The sequence below is a fragment of the Lactuca sativa genome, chromosome 2 (assembly GCF_002870075.4).
Source record: "Lactuca sativa cultivar Salinas chromosome 2, Lsat_Salinas_v11, whole genome shotgun sequence".
Taxonomy (NCBI): Eukaryota; Viridiplantae; Streptophyta; class Magnoliopsida; order Asterales; family Asteraceae; genus Lactuca; species Lactuca sativa.
This window is the reverse complement of record NC_056624.2, coordinates 144,865,269-144,873,299: the sequence shown is the minus strand read 5'-3', so window position 1 is coordinate 144,873,299 and position 8,031 is coordinate 144,865,269. Positions and strand designations below refer to the sequence as shown.

The following is an 8,031-nucleotide window of genomic DNA, read 5'->3' as shown; positions in this document are numbered from 1 at the left end:
ACTACTACTGTCAGCAGGCATAACTTTTCTTCATCTATGTGACTCAAATGAGATTCATTACTATACTTTTATAACTGAAGGTTTTCATTGATAATAATTCTACACACTCAAAGTATTTAAATTAAAAATGTATCTTTCTGAAAAATATAGGATTTTCTAGGGATTTCTACTACTCCCAAACATTAGTTTCAGTTTTTATATTACATTTTCGTAAAACTCTCTTTTACACAAACAACGACACTAAATTCTTATGAACTCACCAGCTTTATGCTCATACTCATTTTTAAAATAACTTGTATCGTTAGGTCAAAGATAGGCAGGTACTGGTGCAGCTTTTAGAGAAGATGGAGCACATACAAGACCCATCTTTTATTTTGTTATACTTTTGGTGTCTATTGAACATTACAGAACACCTTTGTAATTAAATTTACTGTATAAATGCAATGGTTGTTGTCGCTTGTTTTTACTATTATGCAGTTGTTATGATATTGTACATGACGTCCTCCACCCCAGAACGTATTCCGCCGTTCTCGATTTTGGGGTGTGACCGCAAGCAGAACTCGGATGCTAATAAGAAAATTTTTACTGATATGATTCGGTGGTATATCACCTTTCAGTACCATCTGTTAGCTATCATACCGAGAGTGTTCAAAACGGTGAAGAAGCCCTCGGTTCCTAAACAGAGTTGAAGTCTCGGTCCCAAAGACACAAAGGGGGAGATTGTTGGGGCTTATTGTGTTGCGTCTTAGGGATTTTTGTATATATCCGGATTGGGCCTGTCCATCCGTGATTATCTCTTAGGGTTAGACTATATATATGCATGCATGTATGCATTATGTTTTACACGTCTTATTAATTACGCTTGAGTTTTGTAACCCTAAACACCTCTACAGTCGATGTTTTTAATCGAGCTCTTCTGAGGTGTTGAAGCATTAATCATTCAACATATTCAAGCCATATTCTTGTTCACTTTACGTACTTTCTTGTTTGCGTACTTAGAATCAATCGATCCTGATAGAACTTTGTTCTAACACAAACTCTATAGAAGAAGTACCAGCAAAAACATCAATATTGGTTTTGGCTGTTTTCATAAAAGGCCTTCCTAAAATAATTGAGTTTGCATCATAAGTGTCCAAGTTTCCCACGCCAAAATGTGAAAATCAGCGAAACAAATCAAATTATCCACTTGAACGAGAACATCCTCTAGTACACCTTTTGGGTGTACTGTTGAGTGGTTAGCCAATTGTATAATTTTCCCGGTATTTTGCAAAGTTTCAATTTTTAAGTTTTCAAAAGCAAAATAGGGAAGGACATTGACTGAAGCTCCAAGATCAAGCATGGCTTTTCAAAAGTCAAGGTTCCCCAATTTACAAGGAACTGAGAAAATCCCCGGATCCTTGCACTTTGGAGGTAAACCTTTTTGTAAAATAGTGGAGATATTTTCGCCAAGTTTACAATATCATTAAATTTCATTTTTTTTCTTTGAGTTGCATAAAATTTTCAGAAATTTAGCATAGCGAGGGATATGTTGGATAATATCTAAAAGTGGGATATTTATCTCAACCTTGCGAAGAATTTCCATAATATCTTCATCATCTCTTTCGTGCTTCGTGGTCCTCAGTCGCGATGGGAAGAGAGGTAGCGGCTTGTATTCTATCAAAACTGGCTTGGGTAGTGTTGCAGTTTTTTTTCTTTGTCTTTTTCAACTTCTTCTTCAACCAAAACCTCTTTATACTCTTCAGCTTCAACTCCTTTTTTCGTCTCTTCCACATCTTCAGCTTCAACCATAACTTCTTCAAATTCTTCCTCAACCTTATTTTTTAGTTCATATAAGCTTGATCCTTCATATGTCTTTCCGCTTCTCAAAGAAATAGCACTCCCATTGTGCTTTGGATTGTTTTCTGTATGCCCTGGTAATTTTCGTTGAGATTCCAATCGACCCATAGAAGTGGCAAGTTTAGACACCTGTTGCTCCAGATTTTTGATATTGGCTCTGTTTTCGTTCAAGAAGGCTTGGGTGCTCATGTCTAGACTATTCACTATATCTTCTAGGGCCACGTTGGAACTACTGGGTTGCTTATTTGTGTTCTGATTCTGAAAATTTCAATTCTGAAAATGTTGTTGTTGACGATTCTGAAAATTGGGCTTGTAATGAGAATTCTGCTGAAAGTTTGTTTGCTGAAAACCCGGTGGTGGCTGAAATTGTTGCCTTTGCTGATAATTGTTCTGATAAAAATTTGGAGGTTAATTATAAGTCTTATGTTGTTTGTATCCTCCAACAGCTTTGACTGGAGCAACATCCTCTTGCGAAATTGGACACATATCAGTTGGATGTTCCGTCTTCAAGCATATTCCACATGGTTTCTTCGCAATAGCTTTTTCTTTAGTCAATAGCAACACTGCCTTCGTGAGCTCCATAATCTGAGCTTCCAGATGAACATTACTGACTTTCTTGACACCCATTGGCTGATCTGGATACCACTCATCTTCATTTCCAGAATGTTTAGACTCAATTGCTAGCTTTTCGACCAGCTCTCTGATTTCAGTTGGTGTCATATCACCCAAATAACCACCACTGGAAGCATTTATAAGGCGTCTTTCCATGGGTGTTAGACCTTCACAAAAACAATTATAGAGCTGGTATTCACTAATTCCATGTTGGGGGCAACGAACCAACAACTTCTTGAATCTCTCCCATTAGGTATATAAAGCTTCTCATCTTCCTTGTTTGATCCCAAGGATTTCTCTTTTGAGACTGGAAAATCGTGTTTTTGGAAAGTATTTTTCTAAAAACAGTTTCGCAAGCTCGGTCCAAGTGGTGATGGAACCGGATGGGAGTTCGTGTAATTATTCCATTACTGAATCTTGAAGTGAAAAGGGGAATGCCCTTAGTTTGATCTCGTCTTTCAGTAACTGCATGTGGCTTCATTCCTGAACCAACAACATTAAATTCCTTGAGGAATTTATGTGGGTCTTCGTTTTCCAGTCCGTGGAACGTGGGAAGAAGATGAATCAGCCCAGATTTGAGTTTGAAGTTCTCGGCTTCTAGAAACGTAATGCAAAGAGGCTGATGGTTGACCTATTGAGTGGCCCGCTCTCTAAGGGTCTTTTCTGCTTCGTCTCCACTCATGGTTGATCCTTCAGATTCGATTTCTGAAGAGTCTGTGGTTTCAGATTAGATATAAGAGGGTGGGGAAGATGTTTTATAAGGGCTGTTTTTAGGAGAAGATGGGGTTACTGCGGGAAAAAATGGGTCAAATTCGTTCCACAAGGGAGTGCCTTGTGGCATGGAGGTTTCTGGAGGTATGGATGATGATGATGAACCAGTTAATTGTTTTCTCCTTTTTGGTTCTTTCTTCAGTTTCCTTGCAGTTCACTCAATTTCTGGATAAAAAAAACTAAAGGTGTACCTAAACGAAAATTTCTTGGCATAAAATTATTAGAAAGCACCGTGTCCCCGGCAACGGCGCCAATTTGTTGACACGCTATCACGCACGTATTAAGCAAATAAATTATCACTGCTGGTTGCACTAAAAGTATAGCATAGGGAAACAGGTTCGAATCCTCAGGGACACAGCCTAATGGTCAATGCCTTTTTGCATCAGGCACAATCTAGTCAAGAAACAGAAAATATAAAAGGGGGTTGTAATTAAAAACTAAAAACTAAAAATGCAGTAATATTAAACTAAACGAAAATCAATATTAAAAACGGTTTCAGCTCTGCTGCGACTTTCCTAATCATGCAATCAATATTGACCTGGTTATTTGAGATTTCTCTTTTACCTAAATTAGTTAATCAAAACAAGCTCTTTTAATTAACCCTAAATTTTTACTGTCTAATTAAACAAGCTCTTAATTAAGATCAGAAAAGTTGCATTAAGTTTTTTGTAAAATTCCCAGCAATACCCAATACTTCTCACAAGCTCGGAAGCGTAAAGATATGATTTTTACAGTTTATATCAGAGTTAAATTCCAAAACGGAACCAATAGGATACTTGTTACTTTTTACCAATTTATTAGAACAATTACGGATTCTATTAATTGATTAACTAGATTGATAAAACCCTAGCTAGGTGATCAGACTAACAAGAATCAAAATCAAACATTCATTAAGAGCAAAACTAAAGAATCTAGACAGAAACACAAATCAAAAACTAGATCTAATGATCAATCACATGAAAGGTACTTGTCGTTGCAGAACTGAAAACTAGGGTTTTAGCCAGACATAGCTAAAATCTGTTAAAAACAAATGAAAAGAGACATCAAACAACTAATCTTACTAATCTACTTGAAGGAGATGATCCACAATCTTCAAATCTTTAGAAATTGTTGAAATCAGAGAAGAAACGCTTCCAAAATCGTATTTTCATCGTCTGGTACCTCTGGGATCTCCAACTTAGGTTACTGGAATGCTATCAGGGTCTATTTATACGTCTAGTAGCAAAAACGACGCACATGCATTCTCATGTAGACAACCTGCGATCACAGGTTTTGAAGAAAATGCATATCGTGCCTTATTAATGAAGTTAGATGCTATTTTGGCACTTTTTGGCCAACCTGTGATCACATGTACACAACTTGCAATTGCAGGTTTTCGTTTTTCACTTCCGGATGAATTTTTGGCACTAAAAAACCTCGAATCCATGCTGCGACCTAACCTGCTATTGCTTAAAGGACCCATGCAATCGCATAAAGGGAACCTGCGATCGCATGTTGTGCCTAAGACGTCCGAAATTTTGTCTACTTCCAGATCATTTTGAATCGCGTCAATCGGAGTTACGGTTCATGAGATATGGTCAAACTACTGACAGGGGGTCAAAGCTGCCAACAACATCCTTTAACTTTAGATTGTATATTCTATCTTCGTGTGATCAATTCGATCAGATGTTTCTTGATCAAAGTATCTTCCAATCATTCCTCAACATACTCCATAAGTTCCAAGCTCCAAACTCACATCCAACTACTCCCAAAGCACCACTCCACTGGAACTATCTGAAATTGTCATAAAAACATGAGCAGTACGAGAATTCTAACGAAAGACATGAGATGAACATTATTTAAATAAATGAAATGCAAATGTAAAAAATATGATCCTAAATGATAATGAAAACTACCCTATAAGATGCATAAAATGGGATCTAACAGTGACTATCGCTTTACTTCATGTTCCTTGTTTGGTTGTGGACTTAGAGTTGGGTCATTTATTTGAAGGTGTATTCTATCTCTGATTATATATAACTGGTATGCACTATGTGACTATAGAAGTAACTAATCAGTATTACCCCTATAAGTATTAATAGGATACGTGTTGGGATCTAGATATTGCGTCTTGGGCTCGTTTGTTGTTAGCCTAGTTTTGTAACTGGTTTGGGCCTGTCCAACTGTGTTTTATATTATTCTAGGGTTTTAGTATTTAAGGTGCATGCATGCATCCTTAGGAAATAGCTTTTTTAGATTTTTATTCATCATAGCGTTGTAGACCCTAGCTCGCCTCTACAGTGGAAGTTCTTAATCGAGCTGTACTGAGGCGTGACTACATTTGAATCAGCATCGTTGTATTGATTCTATCTCGTGTTCATTTTCTTGTTTTGATATAGTTGTTTGTTGTTCATTGATTAACATGTAAAAGATCTAAACGATCTAGAGATTATATCTCATCAATTTATATCAGAGCAGGAGTCTATGTAATTCATACACATCTTTTCTGTTGAAGAAGTTATTGGGGTTTTCTGCATTGATTGATTTTAATTGAGCCGTCATTACTCATTGGCGTATCTCATTAATTTTTGATCTTGCCCTAACGATAAATTACAAGTCTGATCTTAAACATTATCAATCAAACATTCTCACAATGTACATGGATGATTCACAATCAAATCCGATCAATATCTCCAATAGTATTGGATCGACAACAAGAATTCCAATCCTGTATACCCAGGATTATGAAGTCTGGACGCATCACTTTGAAGATTATGTAATTGGTTTAGAAGATAATGCGTATTTGATTTGGGAAGAAATCACAGTTGGTCCTTTTGCTCACTCAAGCACTTTAAAAATTGTCAAAACTAAAAAGGAGTACATTCAACTCATTAATGATGTGAAAGACATTCCTCAAGACGAGAAAGAGAAGTTTCAGCGCAACATTAAAGCTTTAAGAATGATTAGGTTTGCTTTACAATCGGACACGTTTTGATTGGTGAGTTCATGCGCTACAGCGAAGGAGATATGGGATAGGCTAAAGGAATTATATTCTATTGATGAAGATCTGGAGCATTCGATTCAAACTCTATTATTTTCTGAATTTGGTGACTTCAAATATGTCACACCCCCGAACCAGACGGCGGAAACGTCCGAGGGCTATTGTGACTTAATTGAATACCATCACAATAAATATACATGAATCATAACATCATTCATCACCATGCATTGAAATATTACAACCATCAGGGTTTACATTCAGTACATTGTTTTGCAACATTACATTTTCAAAACATAAACCATTCGATATTAATTAAACAAAACATCATGGTATCACTGGATACATTTTCTTCGATTTACCTGTTACCTGAGAATACAAGTATTTTGGAAAAACATCAACATATGAAATGTTGGTGAGTTCATAAGTAATATTTTAAAAGTAATGATTTGTGTTATTTTGAAAAACACTAGAAAATCCGATATTTTCTGAAAAGATTATTATAAGTAAGAAAAAGCGTGAAGATCCGTAAGTATGCTTGTTGATTTCTGTAAGTGTGAATAATTGTTCGACTTTGTATGCATCACATAGGTGAAAGTGTCGAATTCCCTAGGAAAACCCGATGTTCTCCTAATACATCAATTTACGTGGCTTAGTTAGTATTATTCCGATATGACGTTGTATTCTATAGTTCCAGGTGTCATTGGATTAATTATGGGTTGTGAGTCGTTATGGGCACGTATTAATGAAAATGACTAGTTTACAACTTTACAAACGATCCCTTAGGCGTCGTCCGTACTACTCACTTAATCTAACCACCCTGACCTCTCATAGCCCCACGACCGAGGAGGAAAGAGGGTATGAAGCCTCCGTTAATTCCATAGGTCGTTCAAGGCTATCGTGAATGCGAAAGGCACTGGGTCCAGCTCGCATTTGACTTCTCGACGTTGCTAGCAGTACCAAAGGACCCTTGGGGCCCAACAGCACAATAAGGCTATTGAAAGTCCTTTTACAAGGAATTAGGTCATATAAGACCCAATATCATGTAAGTGTGTTCCCTTCGGGCCTAAAGATCATGTCATTGGGCTAGCTAAGCCCAACAAGCACGATTTGAAACTTTTGAGCCCAAAGAATGTGTATTGACTTCTCGCATATTACCGCGTGTGTATCGTAGTGCCGTAGTATATTGATTTTTGATTCATTATTGATTCGAGACCGAATCGACTTGTTTGGTAACGATTTTTGGTATTGAGGGTTTATTTATTATCACATTTCGCCGGTAGACGTAGTACTCGTACTTTTATTTTAAGGGATCTATTGGTTTAAGAATGTGAGTTTATCTTCTTAAGCCCTTCCTAGGATATAATTTACACTTTTAACCCTTTGTGTATAAAAGAATTTCCAGTTTAGTCCTTAACTATTTTTCTTGATACATTAGTAATCAAAACTTATTGGAAAGACATTCTTAGCACCAATTTACTAGAAAAACAGATTAGGTCCCTCAAAATGACATTTTCTCTGTTGAAACCCCCATCTTCACACTTTTTACAATTTTTGGCCCAAAAAGGAAAAATGTTTACATTTTTAGTCCCTTTTTAATTTGAAAACATTTTAGATCCTTGAAATAGTTTTATTGCACTAGTAATCCCCTGTTTTTCGTAAACGTGCAGTTTCAGCCCCTCTATTTTTCGGATTTTCGCAATTTAGGGCTTATTGGGCCGAAAAGCCCAATTTTAGCCCATTAGGTTTAAAATTTACATTTTAAGCCCCTCCAAAGTGTTTTTATTTAGAAAATTATCATAAAGACTGTTTGGACTTGTTTCAACCTCCATAAA

At 36.6% G+C, this 8,031-nt stretch overlaps 1 non-coding gene across 1 annotated transcript; it reads left to right on the top strand.

The window, feature by feature from the left end:
- Positions 1-2,650: 2,650 nt before the first annotated feature.
- LOC111916784 (small nucleolar RNA R71) lies at positions 2,651-2,757 on the top strand. The gene has a single exon (XR_002858668.1). It is a non-coding gene; the product is annotated as a small nucleolar RNA R71 (small nucleolar RNA).
- The last annotated feature ends 5,274 nt before the right edge of the window (positions 2,758-8,031 follow it).